Genomic DNA, 19,431 nt, shown 5'->3' on the forward strand with positions numbered 1-19,431 from the left:
GTCAGTAGAAACCTAATTTTTACAGTAGATGTACTGAGGAGTCAGTTTTTTCCCCCAGAGTTTTTCTCTGTGACCTGTAACTTTTTCTATTGCAAATAATATCATTGCTTTCATATGCATAACAGTTTACCAAGTCTTTGCCACATATGCCATTTTATTTGGTCTTCACAGCAACTTTGCACATTATGTCAAGCACACATTTTCTTATTTTAAGAAGAAACCAAGGCCAAGGTGTTTGTCATGAAGTACAGGATATAAAGGTAGAATTTGATCTAGTCAGAGGGTCAGAGATGGCTTCCCTGAGGAAATACAGAGGCCTTAGTGAGGGAGATCCATTTTCATGCTGGGCCTTGTATCCCATGTTTGAGGATTTTGGTCTTTATTGCAAGAGCAGAGCCGTTGAAGGTTTCAATACTGGGATGTGGCAGGAGTACAGTTAGCATAGTTAAATTAAACTGCCCCTGCTAAAGAAAACCTTGGCTTAGCATTCCAGAGTCAAGTTTGATTTACTGAGCAGGAAAGGAGTAATCATGGTTAAGGTCCTGGCAATTAGCAGGTACATTCAGAAAGCACAGTGGAGCATTTCTGCTTAGAATCTGATGAAGTAAACAATCTAGATTCTTTTACACACACACACACACACACACACACACACACACACACACACTTACTTTCATATTTTCTAATTTAGATGAATTCGTGAACTGTCTGTCCATTCTTTTAATGTGTGATCATTTAGGTTAAAAAATTGCAGCAAGAAATACTGTGTTGGGGTTATAAAAACAGGATGGATGGTTTCATTGTAAATAAAATTTTAAGACTGTAATAATGTGTCTGAAATTGAACTTTTAGCATCTCCAAAGGTTTTTCTCCAGGTTTGATATAATAAAATGTGCTCTGATTCTCATACATATGGATATATTAGAAAACTGGATTAAATCCCAGTGTTATCAGGCAGGGAACCTGCCTGAACCGTACAGTGGAACTGAAGTGGGAACACAGTGTTTGTGTAATTATATCAGGATGTGATGTGGTCCCTCTCTATGTTTATTAATTAGTGGAGTTGTAATGAGACTCCCCCCACCATGCTTTTAAGGATGCTGATCAGTGGGCATCTGGGCAGGATTTTAGTTGTGTTTGGGAGCCTTCTGCTTACAGGTGGGAGGGATCTGTGTTTCAGGTGGCGGCAGGTGAGCCTCCCGCCAAGTTGGCATGATGGGAACAGGACTCTTCTGGGTTGCCATCTGTTTGTGGCTGATAGGAAACCAGCAGTGACTTCGGAGGAGTTTATGTTTAAATACTTAGAAATTAGTAATGTTAAGACTGTGCTGATCAGGTATTGGAAGGTGGGGGGAAATAGACTCTGTGGAGTGTTTTCATTATTACTAATTCCAGGAACAGCTGCTTGGGTTCAACAGCCCCCTCACTCCCCAAAACCACAGCTCTTTTCTGCCTACCCAAGTCAACCTGATCTGTACTGAGTTGCCCATGGCAAGGGAACACCTTATTTATATGACTGTCATACATAACATCGTGCATAGTATTTGCCACTGAGGGGATTTAGTTAGTCTCTGTAACTCATTTTAATGTGTCATGTTTTTTAAAATTGTGGTAAAATACACAAAAAATTTACCAATTCAGTCATTCATAAAGTATAAAGGTCAGTGGCATTAAGTACATTTATATGTACCATCATGGTGGTGTTTTAACCAAGTACTTTTACATAAAGTTGTCCCTTGGTATCCTCAGGGGAATGGTCCCAGGATCCCCACAGATACCAAAATCCACAGATGCTCAAGTTCCTTATGTAAAATGGTATAGTATTTGCACATAACCTATGTTTTTATATAGGCTACAGCAGGGTATCCCTACAGATCACTTCATTCGTGGGGATTGAGTGTAGTGCTTGATGTGTGGCAAATTCAAGTTTTGCTTTTTGGAACTTTCTGGGATTTTCAATCTGCAGTTGGTTGGATCCGTGGATATGAAACCCTCAGATATGCAGGGCTGACTGTACATAAAAAATTGTGAATGCTTCTTCTTCATGTGCCAAAATGTATTAAATCATCAGCGTGCTCTGTTTAATGTGATGTCCCTTTGGGTTTTAAGCTTGTGTTCATTTTCTTTCCATATGGAAATTGACTAGGTGAAGTAGAGGTGCTGTGCCCCCATTTCTCTGGGTTTGATTTGCTGCTCTTGGATCTGGGAAGCCCTGCTTTCCAGGCACAGTGAGTTTTGATGTATTTGAAAACTTTGCTCAGTCTCTTCTATATTATACTTTAAAGTCAGGGTGTGGAATAGAGAACAGCTTACTTCCCCTTTAATCTAGTGTTATTAGGTAGGTTAACTAGAGGAGCTGACCTACCGTGGCCTGGTGAGGATGAAGGAGGTGGGAGTTACCCTGTTCAGCCCCTGCCACAGAAGCTGGTTCTGAAGTATTGCTTGCTTCTTACTGGCTTGCAGCCCTTGCTGGGTTTAGTCTACCACCTGTAGGTTTTCATTTTGCCTCTTTCACAACAGTCAACAGAAATGACTATAGATAGGAGTTTCTCGATGACAGGTAAAAGAGAGCTAACAGAACTCACTTATACAAAAAAAAGGGGAATTTATTGGGAGGATTCTGGGCTGTCTACTGGAATCTGGGCAAGGAAATAGCTTCAGGTCAGACCCGGAGACAGGAACACTGTGTGGACGGGCCTGGAAAGGTCTTTACGCCTCTCTTACCCACTTTAGAGCTTCCCTCAGCACAGAGCAGACTCCAACTCCTCTGTCTACGGTAGCAGACGTGGCTGCCAATACCCATGTTTTTTTTAATATTACGACCCAGGTGTCTTGAGAGAAACTATTTTCTCTGTGTTCCAGAGAATTCTGGAATTTTGGGAAGGACTGATGAGTGGTTGTAGAAAATGATGGCACCTGTTTTAAGTATGAGGAGGGTGGGAGCAGTTAGGACATCTGTGCTACAAGTTTATAAAAGTATAAGGGACACCCCTAAAAATAAACAATTATGAAAGGACCCAGGCTGTGACAGCAACTAAGCTTTGCATTAGAAACGCAACCAAAGCAAAACAACAAAAAAACAAAACCAAAGCACACTACCACCACCACTACTAAGTAAGTAGAAGAGAGAAAGCTGCTAAACAAATTGCAGAATTACTCTGTAAAAAAACAAATTTATTTTTAGTAAAATAAATTATAGCTTACTTTTATATCAGCATTGTTTGAACTCAGAGAAACTGTGACCAAAGTTTAATTAAGCACAATAACTTGTTGTGGGAGATATATTCCTGAAAATCCAATTATAAAAATAATATTTTAAATTAAATTCTATTTTAAGTGTATGGGATTCCTGTTATTAGAAGGAATCCTTTTAGAATGTTTTTCTAAAATTCACTAGTTGAGCTTTGTAAATTTGAATCTTCCTGCATTACATTCATTTAGATCAAAGTATGAGAGGATTGTCCTTCCTTGCTGTCATTATCTCATCAGGTCACCAGTTCATTGGCACATCACACATATCACTGATTTCTGAGGTGATGAAAAGTAGCTATTCTTCTTTTAGTTGAATGGTTACACACATAGATCCCCTGTATGAATTTGAGAACCCTCTGTGAATTGAAATTAAATTGGGATTGAAAACCCTGTGTGAATTAACCTTTATGCAGTAATCCAAGGAGATTTGAAAGTATCACTTAGTGATTGCAAGGTGAAGAAAGAGAGGTCTGATAATTCTGGGAATTAGTGCCATTTGAGAATTTGGGAATTTAACAATATGTTGGTTTGTCATCTTTTCAAATGTGCAGCATCTACTTTATTTGCACATTTGTCATAAAGGTGGTTCATTACCCATTTGATTTATTAATGTATTTCAAATTAAAACAGTTTTCCTTCCTAAGAACATGTGGATTGTGTAGAAGTATGATTTATCACTGGAGCTGAGGGTGATCCCGATTAGCACCTGAATAGACATTACTATAATGGAAGACACCTCTGGAAGGCTCTCTCATGTGCCCCTCACTCTACTAAATTTCCTACCTTCAAAAGGGTAGAAAACGTTTATTACTGCTTTAAAGGACATAAAAGCCAAGTGGTATTCTAAAATAGTTAGGAAAGGGTCCTGCTAGGAATGAAAATTGGGAGTGCTGAATGTAGGTTGTGGGAAACCTTTTATCCAGTGTGGCCTCTTCTGTGGGCCTCTGTCTACATACCATGGGGGGTGCCCCGGAAATGTCATGTCTTAAATAGACTGTCTTGAACTATACCTCTCTCATTAAAAGTTCACAGCTAGGGAGCTCTGTGGACTGTGGAAACTCAGTGCCTTCAAAATGATGTTGGGAGTAATTATGTAAAAACAGAAAAAGTGTTATATATGAAGGGGTTGATTTCATGTGGTGCCCTATGACAACACAGAAAAAAATCTAATATTGTAAATTTGACAAGGCACCACCTTTTAGTTTATAAAGCATGTTACATTCTTCAGAGCGTTTAATAAATGTCACCTTTGGCTTTTATTTGTTGATAAATGTGATAAAGGGTGGAGCAAACAGTCATCCATTTACAGATGGAAAACTGAGTTTGGGAGAAGCTCTGCACCACTCAGGTTCCCCCAGCCATTACTTGGCAGGGCTGACCAGAGCCTGGCTTCTGATTCCTGGTCAAATTCTTTCCGAATTTCACTCCCCCTTCCCATCCTTTTTAAAATAAATCTTATTTTATGAAAACTTTATTTACTTATTTAGAACCCCGTCTCTCCCACAAAAGAGGTGAGGTAATTTAAAAGCAATGACTAAGAAGGAAGTTAGGTGGATAGAAAATTTTGGCTAAAGTGAGTTTCTTCTTAAACTTTGAAAATGAAGATAAGAGGAAAACTGTTTATGTGATTAAAGTTAAAACATCTGGGCATCAAGAGCTCCCCTCCAGTTTTTAGATCAGGGTTAGGCCCCAAATTTAGGATTGTATGAATGGAAAAAGGAGTAACAAGCGAGGGAACTTTGTGGTTATCTTTGCTCTTTTGTTATTACACTTAGTGTGTAAGTTTTTGATGTTCTTACAATTTTAAGCATAAGCAGTAGCAAAATATTACAGTCCATTTGTAAAATGGAGGAAAATCACTTGTAGTCTCCACCATTATTAGAACTCTTAAGTAAAGCATTCTTTTGAATTATTTTCTCATAATCAAGACTACAAATACTTCTGTATGCTTTTTTAAAATTAAACAAAGTGCATTTTTCATGTTTTTATATGGTCTTCATAATTATACTTGTTTATTGTGGTAAAATATATATAACTTAATGTTTACTGTTTTAACTATTTTTATATTTTTCTTCATTGATATTTAGAGAGAGAGGAAGTGAGAGGGAGAGAGATAGAAATACCGATGAGAGAGAACATCAGTTGGCCACTTCCTGCATGCTCCCACTGGGGATTGGGCCCACAACCTGGGCATGTGCCCTGACTGGGAATCGAACCAGCAACCTCTTGGTGCATGGGTCAACCAACCCTCAACCACCGAGCCACACCAGTCAGGCTATTTTAATTATTTTAAAGTGTACAGTTTAGTGGCATTAAGAACGTTCACATTTTTGTGCAAACACCACCATCCATATCCAGGACTTTTTTTGTCTTCCCAAACTGGAACTCTGTACCTCTTAAATGATAATTCCCCCCAACACACACACACACACCGCACTCCATCTCCCTCCTGGCCACCACTCTTCTACCTCGTGTCTCTGAATTTGGTTACTCTAGGGACTTCATATAAGAGAAATTACACAGTATGCTCTTTGATGTCTAGCTTATTTCATTTAGCATGATGTCTTTAAGTTCATTCATGTTGTAGCATGTCAGAATTTTTTTCCTTTCTGAGTAATATTCCTGTGTGTGTGTGTGTGTGTGTGTGTACACCACATTTTATTTATCCACTTATCTGTATGGACTGTATGATTGATTATACTTTTTTGAAATTATACTATTCCATCAAGCAGTTAAATCATAATATACTTCAGTGATTGATTAGTCTTGGGTATTTGGGTTGCTTCTAATTTTGGGCTATTAAAATAAAGATGTAGCCCAGCCGGTGTGGCTCAGTGGTTGAGCATCTACCCATGCACCAAGAGGTCTCCAGTTCGAATCCTGGTCAGGGCACATGCCCAGATTGTGGGCCCAATCCCTAGTGGGGGGCATGCAGGAGGCAGCCAGTTGATGTTCTTTTTCATCGATGTTTCTCTCTCTCCTTCTCTCTTCCTCTCTCTCTAAAATCAATAAAGAAAAATAAAATAAAATAAAAATAAAGATGTAATAGGTATCATCTTACTTTATCCTTATTTTGAATGGGATATACAAATACTGATGTTCAGGTTTTTTTTTTTGCTCTTTACTGGTTAATAGTTTAGGTTGAGCCCTGGCCAGTTTGGCTCAGCGGTTGGAGCCTCTACCTGCAGACTAGAGAGTCCCAGGTTCGGTTCCTGCTAAGGGCACGTACCAAAAAAAAAAAAAAAAAGAGTTTAAGTTGAACCTTCAGTTAAAGAGAATTTAGGTTTGTGTAATAAAATGCCATAATAAATAAATAAACTGCCATAGTTTAGTGAGGATGGGCCATCTAAAGAATTTTTATCTCACTCAGCCGAGTGCTGCTTCAGTAAGCATAATGCAGTGTTTTATGCTGTCAGAAATGATTAACGTTCTAGTAGTTGAAGAACTCCTCATGAGACAGTTTTCAAGAAGCATCTATGGACTGATTAACAGATTATATAGCCCTGGTCAGTGTGGCTAGGTTGTGCACTGAAAAGTTGCTGGTTTGATTCTTGGTCAGGGCACATGCCAAGGTTGTGGGCTCGATCCCTGGCAGAGGACATGGAGGAGGCTGATCTGTGTTTTGCGCTCACATCGATATTTCTCTTTTCTTCTCCCTTCCTTTCCTCTCTAAAAATCAATTAAAAATTATATATTTTAAAATATATATATTTTAAAAAACCGATTATACAAATCTCCTCGCGGGTGGTGTACTTGCCTTTGCCTGGCTGAATGAAAGCTCTTGGTACTTTTCTGTCATTCTAACTCCATCTGCTCCCCATCTTTTAGGTTCGTCAAGAGCCCATCAATGGTACTGGTCTTTGGTTTCTGCAGATTGTTTTTTTTGTACTTTTGTATTTGTTTAATCATTTTAGTGGGAATTTGGGAGAGGGAGTACTAAACACAAAGGGCTTATTCATCACCTTGAATTTTATTCTGTGTACTATATTTTCTTATTTTACTGAACTCTCTTAATAGTACTAATTTTATTCAACCCTGTTGGGTTTTCCAAATGGAAAAGTATGTTATTTATAAATGTAAATAGTCCAGCTGGAGTGGCTCAGTTGGTTGAGCATTGTCCTGTGTACTGAAAGGTACACATACCCAGGTTGTGGGTTCCATCCCCGGTTGGGGCACCTCTCTCACATAGGTGTTTCTCTCTGCCTCTCTCCCTTCCTCTTTCTAAGCATGTTCTCTGGTGAGGATTAAAAAAAAAAAGAAATGTTAAAAAGTATTAATATAAATAATGATTTTTGGCTCTTTTATACAACTTTTTTTCCTCCTGTGATAATACACTTCCTGGAATTTCTAGAGTGATATTGAATAACATATTGGTGGACATCTTTGATTAATTCTCAGCTTAGCCAGACTGCCTTTAGCACTGTTGGTTTTAATTACTTTCTGCATATTGCCAAATGGCTTTCTGGAAAGATGGACTAGAATTGGAGTGTGTGCATCACCAACATCCTCATCAGTGTTGAGTGACCATAGTATTGGGAAGACTCCTCTTATTGGTGGTTCTGTCATTTTAACATAATATTTGGGTTTGGTCATTTGTTATTTCCTTTAGAAATTCTGGAGTCCATAAGAACAGAGTTGGCCTAGATTCATTTATTGTTTTGTTGTTTTAAAATCCTCACCCAAGGATATTTCTCTATTTATTTTCAGATAGAGTTATAGAGTGGGCGCGGGGAGAGAAACGTCAATGTGAGAGAGACACATTGATTGGCTGCCTCCCGCACGACTCCTGTCAGGGCTGGGGACCGAACCCTAACCAAGGTACTGCCCTTGACCAGAATCAAACCTGTGACTCTGGTTTGAGGGCTGACACACTAACTGCTGAGCCAGACCAGCCAGGGCATATTGTTTTATTCTCATCAAATAAATGTACACAACTTTTCCTTTCTATGCTAAAGCAACACAGGTGTGGAGTGGAAATGACTATTAATCCTGGCAACACAGTTTATAGTGGAAAAATGTATAGGCCATGGAGTCAGATATCAAATACTAATTTTATTACTGATAGCCTAGTGATTTTGGATAAGGTTAACTGAAACTCTTTGAGCCTTGGTTTAATTATTTGTTAAATGGGATTTTAGTATCTCAGGGAGGCTGTGAATATGGAGTAAGATGCAAAGTGGGCCCTTAGTAATCAGAAATTTTTATTTAAATTTATTTTTGTTACAGATGTTTCTCCTTTTTCGCCCACTGATTCCCCCTCACCCCCCCCCGCCCTGTCCCCAGCTTTGTTGTTCATGCCCATTGTTCTTGCATACATGCATATAAGTTTTGTGGTTTATCTCTTCACCCCTCCCCCTTTTCTGAGGATTGTCAGTCTGTACCCCACTTCCACGTCTCTGGGACTACCCCGTTCCTCAGACTTTTATGTTCATTATATTCCACAAATAAGTGAGATCATATGATACTTGTCTTTCATTTTTTGGCTTGTTTCTTTTTTTTTTTTTTATTATCCTCACCCGAGGACATTTTTCCATTTTTTGTACAGACAGAGTGGGAGAGAGAGAGGAAGAGAGAGAGAGGGAAACATCGATGTGAAAGGGACACATCGAGTGGCTGCCACCCGCACGACCAACCAGGGCCGGGGACAAACTGCAACCAAGGTACATGCCCTTAGCGGGAACCGAACCCGGGTCTCTCCGGACCGCAGGCCGATACTCTAACCGCTGAGCCAAACCGGCCAGGCCATTTTTTGGCTTGTTTGGCTTAGGATAATACTTTCTAGGTCCCTCCATGTCATCTCAAAAGATAAGAGATCTTTCTTTCTTACAGCTGCATAGTACTCCATTGTGTATACGTACCACAGCTTTTTTATCCATTTGTCTACTGATGGACATTTGGGCTGTTTCCAGATCTTAGCTATCCTAAATAGTGCTGCTATGAACATGGGGGTACATATATACTTTCTGATTGGTGTTTCAGGCTTCTTAGGGTATATTCCTAGAAGTGGGATCACTGGGTCAAATGGCAGTTCAATTTCTAATTTTTTGAGGTAACACCATATTGTTTTCCATAGTGGCAGCACCAGTCTGCTTTCCCACCAGCAGTGTACTAGAGTCCCCTTTTCTCCACACCCTCGCCAACACTTGTTGTTTGATGATTTGTTAATGGCGGCCATTCTGACAGGTGTGAGGTGATACCTTATTGTTGTTTTAATTTGCATCTCTCTGATGGTTGGTGGTGTTGAGCATTTCTTATGTCTCATGGCCATTTGTATGTCCTGTTTGGTGAGGTGTCTATTTAGTTCCTCTGCCCATTTTTTAATTGGGTTCTTTGTCTTCCTTTTGTTGAGTTGTATGAGCACTCTGTATATTTTGGAAATTAACCCCTTCTCTGATGTATCATTGGCAATTATGCTCTCCCATAGAGTGGGTTGCCTTTCCATTTTGGTGGTTGTTTCTTTTGCTGTGCAGAAGCTTTTGAGTTTGATGTAGTCCCTTGTGTTCATTTTCTCCTTTGTTTCTCTTGCCTTAGGCATTATATCAGTGAAAATTCTGCTGCGTATGATGTCTGAAATTTTGTTGCCTACATTTTCTTCTAGGATTTTTATGGATTCACGAATCGCATTTAAGTCTTTTATCCATTTTGAGTTTATTCTTGTGTATGGTGTAAGTTGATGGTCTAGTTTCATTTTTTTGCACGTAGCTCTCCAATTTTCCCAACACCATTTATTAAAGAGTCTGTCTTACTCCACTGTATGCTCTTGCCACCTTTGTCAAATATTAATTGAGCATATTGTCTTGGGTCCATTTCTGGGTTCTCTGTTCTGTTCCATTGATCTATGTGCCTGTTCTTGTGCCAGTATCAGGCTGTTTTGATTACATTGGCTTTGTAGTATAACCTGAAATCTGGTAATGTGATCTCTCCAACTTTGTTTTTTTTTTTCAAGATTGCTGTGGCTATTCGGGGTCTTGTTTGGTTCCATATGAACTTTTGAAGTATTTGTTCTAGTTCTGTGAAGTATGTCGTTGGTATTTTGATGGGGATTGCATTGAATCTATAGATTGCTTTGGGTAGTATGGACATTTTAATGATGTTCATTCTTCCAATCCATGAACAAGGTATGTGCTTCTACTTTTTTATATCTTCCTCTATTTTTTTTTTTCAATGACCTGTAGATTTCTGTGAATAGGTCCTTTATTTCTTTGGTTAAGTTTATTCCTAGGTATCTTAATTTTTTTGCTGCGATGGTAAATTGATTTTTTTTTCAGTTTCTCTGTCTGTGAGTTCATCATTGGTGTACAAGAATGCCGTCAATTTCTTGACATTAATTTAGTATCCTGCTACTTTGCCAAATTCATTTATTAAGTCTAGTTAATTTTTGATGGAGTTTTTGGGGTTGTCTCTGTATAGTATCAAGTCACCTGCGAATAATGACAGTTTCACTTCCTCCTTTCCAATTTGGATCCCTTTTATTTTTTCTTCCTGTCTGATTGCTGTGGCTAAGACTTCCAGTACTATGTTAAATAAGAGTAGCGAAAGTGGGCATCCTTGTCTTGTTCCTGTTCTTAAGGGAAATGCTTTTAGTTTTTGCCCATTGAGTATAATGTTGGCTGTAGTATAATGTTGAGTATATATGGCCTTTATTATGTCGAGATATGATCCCTCTATTCCCAGATTGCTGAGCGTTTTTATCAGAAATGAGTGCTGGCTTTTGTCAAATGCTTTTTCAGCATCTATTGATATGATAATATGATTTTTATCTTTCATTTTGTTTATGTGGTGTATCACATTTATTGATTTGCGAATATTGTACCAGCCGTGCATCCCTGGGATGAATCCCATTTGGTCATGGTGAATAATTTTTTTGATGTATTGCTGGGTTTTATTTGCTAGTATTTTGTTAAGGATTTTGGCATCAATGTTCATCAGGGATATTGGCCTGTAGTTTTCTTTCTTTGTATTGTTTTGGAATTAGAATTATGCTGGCCTCATAAAACGAGTTTGGAAATCTTAGTAATCAGAGATTATTATTAGTTCTTGCTCTGTGCCTCTTCTCTCCCCACTGGCTCATTTAACATACTAAGGCCTTTCTGAAAGAATTGGCGAGGATTTTGGTAGACTTTAATTTAATCAGAGATTAAGTTTACCTTTTTTCCTCACGATTCTTTGTACCATTTTAATTTTCATATTGAAGTCAGTGAATGATAATTATTTTTACATACTCTTCTAATAGTTTACTCTTTGCAGATTTTTAAAATTGCTTAATGGGTAGAATATAAATAAAGTTATAGCAATGTCTAACATTTATTGAGCAATTCTAACTATGTGGCAAGCAAGTAATTATGGTGCTTTGTATATATTTATTTAGTTTTCCCGACAGTCCTCTTTTACAGAACACTGAGGCACAGAAGGGTCACTCAGTTTGGGAGTGTGGCCCAGGACTACACACCCTGGCAGTCTGATCCATAGCTGTACAGGTAACTGCTGCTGCCACTGAACTCCCATCGCGGTCTTTTGAAGGGTTTTCCCTTTATTGTGTATTCTTAAAGCCCATTCTGTTGTGTGTGCACGCGCGCGCGTGTGTGCGTGTGTGTGTGTGTGTGTGTGTGTGTGTGTGTGTGTGTGTAGATAGATGGATATAGAAAAAATAATCTGGGGTTTTGAACAGGCTAATTATTATGAAGTTAGATAGCAAGTGCCAATTATAGAGCATTCATATCTATTGAATATGTTAATTCTAATCTGTAGCAGTAAGACTTCTTCCTTACCTAGGCAGTATAATTTCATTTATTCCTCCTTGAAATTGCCATCCAGATCTGAACCTTTTACTATTTCTGTGGAATCCTGGTTTAACTTTATCCTAGGTTATTATAAAATCTTTATTATTGGGATATTAAAATTTATTTTATAAAACTGGAGTCTGTATCCATTAAACAGTGCTCCCCCCAGCTCCTGTCATTCACCATTATAATTTCTGTCTGTGATATTTGACTACTCAGAGTATCTCATAGAAGTGGAATCATACACTATTTGTCTTTTTGTGCCTGGCTTATTTCACTCAGCACAACATCCTCAAGCTTCATCCATGTTGTAGCATGTGTCAGAATGTCCCTCCTTTTGTTGATGTAAGAACATTCAAATCTATAGAAAAATTTTAGTAAGAGTTTATATGAGCCAAACAGAGAATACACTTAGAACCAAGATCTCAGAGAAAGCAAGGCGGGGAATTAGATTATAGAATAGTTAATAAGATTATGTGCTCTCTCGAGGGTGGTCATGCTTCTGTTTCCCAGAGGTCTGAAAAAGAGGCATTTCAAAGGTGTGTTAACCTAGATGCACAAAAACAGTGAACAAGGCTTGCTTAAAGCAAAGATAACCATTTGTTTGGGAAATTGTAGGCCTGAGCTGTGACTACCCACCATGACCTGCCCAGGTAAGAATATATGATCAGATCACCATGTGAGGTTACTTTTGGTTAGATATATTTATAGAGCCCCCTTTTGTCCACACTTTTTCAGGCTGAATAATATTCCATTATATGGATATATCACATATGCTTATCCCTTCATCTATTGATGGATACTTGGGTTGTTTCCATGTCATTATTTGGATATTCTTTTCAGTATAGTCCACGTCAGTAAATTTTCCTTTCTTTGGCCCAAGTTTGAGCTCTCTTTTTTTTGCTTTGCTATTGCACCATGTTCTTAAGATCCTATACTGGCTTTATGTTGCCAGGGATCAATCATTCAGTAAAGATTCTGTCAGCTGTGCCCCAGAGCACTTTGCTGGCCAGTATTACAGGCATTTATCTGGTAGTACTGACTATCAGTTTCCCGCTCTTCTCCCACTCTGCAGGGAGTTCCTCAGACAGGTACTGTACCTCACTGGACTTCACATGCTAGCCTCCAGCTATTGCCTGGGCCTGTGCTGGGCACTCAGTGAGGATCGCTTGTTTGAGGATCGCTTGGCTCCTTTTCTCATTTTACAATTCACTTTGGACTCTTGCAGCTAAAGTTAACACACATCATCTATTGATTTGATGCTTGCCCCCCCCCCTTTTTTTTTTTAAATGTTTTTATTGATTTTTTTAGAGAGGAAGGGAGAGAGAGATAAACATATCGATGTGAGAGAGAAACATTGATTGGCTTCTTCCTGAACACCCCCTACTGGGGATCAAGCCTGAAACCCAGACATGTGTCCTAACCAGTAATTGAACTGGGACCTCTCAGTCTATGGAATGACACTCAGTCCACTGAGTCACATTGGCTGAGTGATGCTTGCATTTTTTAAAGCCTTTCTAAGCTTTGCAAATTTCTTCCTGAAAAACTGGATTCTTCACTGATGAAGCATATGAATTAGAACTAATTGACCTCACCCTCCATTGAGCTTAACTGTGGCAACTTTCAAGGCTGCCTTCACTTTTTTTTTTTTTTTTTTTATTCCTCACCTGAGGATATTTTTTTGCTTATTATCAGATAGAGTGGGAGGGAGGGAGGGAGAAAGATACAGAGAGAAACATTGATGTGATAGAGCCACATCAACTGGTTTCCTCCCGCACGACCCAACCAGGGCTGGGGATAAATGCAATTGAGGTACAGTTACGTGCCCTTGACTGGAATCAAATCTGCGACTCATTGGTCTGTGGGCCAATGCTCTAACAGCTGAGCCAAACCGGCCAGGACCTGCCTTCACCTGCCTTCACTTTTGTCTCAGAGTTTATATATACCAGCCGATTGTAAACATAAACTGTAATTTGTTTATTTAATACAAGCAGATTTTTGGTAGTCTCTGCTCTTTCCTATTTTGTTATTGTTGCTTATGTGGTATAATGAAAGCATTTAAATCCAAGTCAAGTGGGTAGCTATTTAGGTCCAGCTTCCTCTGGGTTACTTAAGAGGAGGAAGCGCAGAGAAACATCTAACTCACATATGCTTTGTCTCTTGTAGCTCAGGGTTTTTTTTCTCACTTTAGAAATTTTGAAAGGGTAGCTCTGATTCAGGTATAACTCCTCCCAAAGTTAAAAAAACAAAAAAAGTTCTGGAAAGTTGGATTTTAAAGTTAGAAACCAGTGAGAATGAATCTCTGCTGGGGAAAACTAAAAGCTACATCTGAAAATCTGTTGGTATGTGCTTTAGTTGAGACAGAGGGTATGCGTAGAGGGCAAGGTTCCTGGGCTAGGTAGGTCGTTGAAAAGACTTATGTACAATGGCGACTTTAAGAGTATTTGCAGAAAATAATTTAGAATTTTTCATTTCTAAATTAGAAATTTAGGAGTGGAATTTAGGAGTAAGGGGGTTGGTTAAATACCAAGGGATTTGTTCAGTAGTTGCTGATAGGCTGTCTCTGAGTCATGTGTGGCTGCTGCCCTCAGGGAAGTTTACAGTCTTAAAGGCAGCAAAGCCTTATCCTCTAGATTCTAATGAGTTTCATGTTCCATCATGTTTCAGGCATCCAGAAGAAGAAATTTTGAATTAAGAGTTACCAGTGTTCACCAACATTTTCACCATCATATTCTTCCTTTTAATAGTGTTCCTTTTTACCCCAGTGATCTTAATAGCTAAGAAATTTTGTTCAGTGTAAGGTAATGGTATTACTAGCTCCTGTTTGTTCTGTACAGTTGATTCTTGAACAATGAAGGGGTTAGGGATGCCAACACTGCTCTCCCTCCACAGTCGAAAAATCTGTGTATTACTTTTGACTCCTCAAAAACTTTACAGTCAGCCCTTCACATCCATGGATCCAACCAACTGCTGATTGAAACAGTATTTTTTTCAATCTGTGATTGGTTGAATCTGTAGATGCAAAACCCACGGATATAGAGGGCTGACAGTATATTTATTGGGAAAAAATCCACATATAAGTGGATCTGCACAGTTCAAATCTGTGTTGTTCAAGGGTCAATTATACTTAATTATGTGTTTCGTGTTGAGCTCAGTGAGGGAGAGGATGGAGATGGAGGAAGAGGATCTGGTCATGAGTTCTGTGGAACCCCAGCATTCCAGGTCAGGCCGAGGTGGAGGAGCCAGCAGAGTAGACTGAGAACAGTCGAGGAGGAGGAGGAAAGTCTACAGGGATAGATCCTGCTAAGATTTTACAAGGATTAACTCATTTAAAACCCTCATGTGCTCTATGAGACAGGTACTGTCATAGTCCTAATTTTACAGATGGGGAAACTGAGACCTTAGTGGTTAAGTAGCATAGCTCTAGTCACGTAGTAAGTGATGGAGCCAGAATTTGAAGTCAGGCATTCAGATCCAGAGTCTCCCTTCTTAACCATTGCTGCTTCCCAAGTTTATAGTGGTTACTGTGCTCAGTTATAATTCCAGCCAAGAACAAAGAAATGTGACAGTTATCTTAGGTAGATGCATAGTTCTCAGTACATGTTTTAAATATTGAAAAATAATTTAACGGACTTTGATTAGTGGGTTTTAGACATATAGGGAACTCAGAAACCGTGTTTGGGAATCTGGCCAAGCTTTATCATTTTACCTATGCCATTGTTGTTGAGGGACTTACTCAAGACCTCACTGCAGCTTGAACTTTGGTCTCTTGACTCCAAGGTCAGAATTTTTCCCACTGCCTTTAAAATGTGTTTTTGTTTGTTTTTTTACAGACAATGTTGTAAATGAAAGTTAGGTAGAGTTGAAATGAATATGTAAGGTGCTAAAAGTCCACACGTCAAGATCACCAATAACCTCCATGGAGCCACATCCACGTCTTTATCCATTTTGACCTCTCAGCAGACCCTCTTCTTGCTTGGCTGTGAGGACTTCACTGCCTGTTTGCTTTCTTCCTTCTTTTAACATTCTTACCTGGGAACATTTTTCCATTGATATTTAGATAGAGTAGGAGGGAGGGAGGGAGGGAGAGAGTGAGAGAGACACACACACATCAATTGGTTGCCTCCCACACAACCCTGACGGGGGCTGGGATCAAACCTACAACCGAGGTATGTGCCCTTGACCCGGAATCCAACCCTTGACTCCTAGGTCAGAGGGCTGACATTCTAACTGCTGAGCCAAACTGGCCAGGGCTTCTTCCTCTTCTTAACTGTCCTTTCTCAGTTTCCCCTGCTGGCTCCTCCACCCTGGCCTGACCTGGAATGTTGGGGTTCCACAGGGCTTATCACTAGATCCTCTTCTCTATCTTCATCCTCTCTTTCACCAACTCACCATTTTCTGTAGTTAACTCGTCTTTATGTGGATAACTCTTAAGTTACTACTTCTAGTCTAGACTTCTCCTCTGAGGTTGAGATTCATATGTCCAGCTTCTTATTTGACCTTGGCATTTGAATTGACTTCTAGGCAGTGCAAACTTAACATTTCAAATGTAACTGCTTCCACAGGCCCTATTCATAGCAATCCCCTCATCTGTCCTGTTCTTCACCTCAGTTATTGCCACCATCAACTGACAATTATTCATGATGATAACAGTAAGAGCTGACATTTGTTGAGCGTTTATGTCCCAGGCACTTCCTTAATGATATAGATGATGAAATAGTAATAGTAATAAGAATAGATTATATAACTCCTAGTACACACCAGGCACTGTTTTAAGCATGTTGTAAATACTAACTCTTTGAATTCTTGCAACAAATCCACGAGGTAGATGCTATTACTATCCTTGTTTGACATACAGCAGCAGAAACGGAAGCACTGAGAGGCTCAGTTACTTCTCACAGCACTCAAGGTCCCTTGGCCCGTAAGTGGTGGGTGGAGCTGGGGGATGCAGCCCTGCAGAGACTGAGCATGTGCATTGTGCCAATACTTTATTTTACTGTATTTATCCCCATTTCACAGACAGGAGGTGATTCCTCTCTATCCTCTTCCACATCCTCTTCCTCAGAATTTCTGATTCTAACTCCAAGACAACTCCAGGCTCCTCTCTTCTCCCTCTATCTAGTGAGCATCTTAGTTCAGGCCACTATTATCTCCCCCAGGATTACTTTAACAGTCTCCTACCTATTTTTTCTGCTTTAACTTTGTCTTCTTCCAGATCTCTTCTACATCACTGCAAAACTGGTCCTGAAATGAAAACCAGAACATTTCAGTTCACTGCTTAAAACTATTCAGTGGCTTCCCACTGCACTGAGAATTAGATATAAGCTCCCTTTTGTGGCCTATAAGCCCCCATCCCTGAACCTTATGCCCTTGTTTACTCTGCCAAACCTGTCTTTCCTGCCTCTTAGCCCTGACACAGCCACCCCCCCATTGGGAAACTCCACACCCTGGCTTTCCATCACTCCTTTGGTCTCCATTGCAGTCCCTTCTCAAAAGACCTTCCCTCACCACCCTTTGTAGGGGTCTTCTTTCTCCTCTGCACAACACTTAATTGCCAATGGTAATAACTTTATTATTTATCTCTTCCCATTTGCTGTTGTTTCTCCCCCATTAGAATGTAAGCTCCATGCAGGCTAGAGCTCAATAAATACTTGTTGAAAGAAAGAAATAACGGGTTCAATTTTAGGTTGCGTTAGAAACCTAAAGTTTTCCAATTGGAAAATGTGTTGTGAGTTCCAAGAAAGCTGAACCTTATATAGACTGGAATACAGCCCACTATTAAACTGTGGAATGCTTGCATAGATCTGCCACTTCTGGGACAGACTGTAAGAGTCCAGGGACAGGAACATCAGCAATTTTTGTTACTTCCCTCTTAAACTTAGCCTCTTTCCTTATGCACCACAGAACTTGAACCTTGTGAGACCACTGCTGTCAAAACCATGGAAATGCTGGCATTTTTGTGGATGGTGGACAGGAGCCAGGCCAGGGTAGTGCTCACCCATGATGAAGGGCTGAGCCTGAGAGTGTTTGGCCATGTCCATGCTTATGAAAGGCTGTTGGATAAGATGACCATTAAGGTCCCAGTCTGACTTTTACCAACTCATTTTCCTGGTTCTGATTTACAAATTAAACACCAAGTCAAGACATCTGGATGGTCATTCATGACTGTTTTTTTTTTTAATCCTCACCAAGAACATGCTGAGAGAGAGGAAGAGTGAGAGAGATCAATCGGTTTCTTTCCGTATGTGCCCCAACTGGGATCAAACCCGCAACCCTGGTATGTGCCCTGACCAAGGAATCAAACCAACAACCTTTTGGTGCACAGGATGATACTCAACCCACTGAGCCACCCGTCCAGGCTTTAGCTCTTTCTTGATGCCTGCCTTCTCTGCTGTCACTGTCCCTAGAGACCTTCTGGAGCCACCTTGAATGTACTCCTGCTTCAATGGCGAGCTCTTTAGCTCTTTTACTTTCTTCAGTGACCAGTTCCTTCATGATGATGTCCAAGGAGATGTGCCTCATGAGAATTTCTGTAATGAGCAAAGAGATGGAATCTGTGCTGATTTTAGTAAACAGGCAATAACTGTTAGCAAATTAATTAAGATCTTGTTTGTAGTTCTTTTGTGAAGGACAGTAAGTTATTAGCTTATTTAGCACTCTGTGACTTCCAAAGAACTGTCATTCTGTGAAAGTACTGAATGAGTGTGGGCCCCTTCTGTGAGATGTAGAAGTAGCCTGTCCACACGTTCCAGATTGGAGCTTGTTCTCTCTCACTGAGCAGGAGTGACAGCTGTAATGAACTAGGGAGACCTTTCTTCTAAAGCAACAAAAGCAGTATGTTCTTAGTTGACAGTGACCCTAATTAATGACTGCTTCAATTGTTCTGTTGGTCCTAAACTCATAATTTAGACGGGTAACAGTAAACCAATATATATGGGGCCGACTTGCAAAACTCATGCCATACGACCCGCTTCCCACAGTAGTGTTTGTTTTGAAATTTGGAATAACTGTAAAGTGATGGGTATAAAGCATTACTTTCTCTGCAAAAGTACTGAGGTGTTTCTCTTAGCAAATAGAGGGGGCCTAAGTTACTAGAATCTACAAATATTCTTTTACCTGGCTTTTCTCGGACATGAATGTCACTTAGAACAGCCCACAGTCAGGGAGGTTAGAGAAATGAAATTTGTTCTTAGATGTTGAAGAGTATTGGGGGCAGTACTGTTAGGGTTAGAGCCCAAGTACATTGTGGGTCAAATTGAGTTTTATGGACTAGCCCGTGTGGCAGTGATTATGCTTATGATATTGCCTCTTTAGAATTACTTAGTCATGGCTATGAACTTACAGACATTAACCATGTAGCGTGTGGATTAATTGGGGGAGTTTGTACTAGGGCCACCAG

The 19,431-nt window shown here is 39.7% G+C and overlaps 1 protein-coding gene across 1 annotated transcript in view; it reads left to right on the forward strand.

Annotated features, from left to right (window-relative positions):
• Positions 1–19,431, forward strand: part of TULP4 (TUB like protein 4) — a 241,134-nt gene that overhangs the window by 15,977 nt on the left and 205,726 nt on the right. The gene's annotated exons all lie outside the window — the stretch shown is intronic.

This window comes from Molossus molossus, unplaced genomic scaffold (assembly GCF_014108415.1).
Source record: "Molossus molossus isolate mMolMol1 unplaced genomic scaffold, mMolMol1.p scaffold_m16_p_8, whole genome shotgun sequence".
Lineage (NCBI taxonomy): Eukaryota > Metazoa > Chordata > Mammalia > Chiroptera > Molossidae > Molossus > Molossus molossus.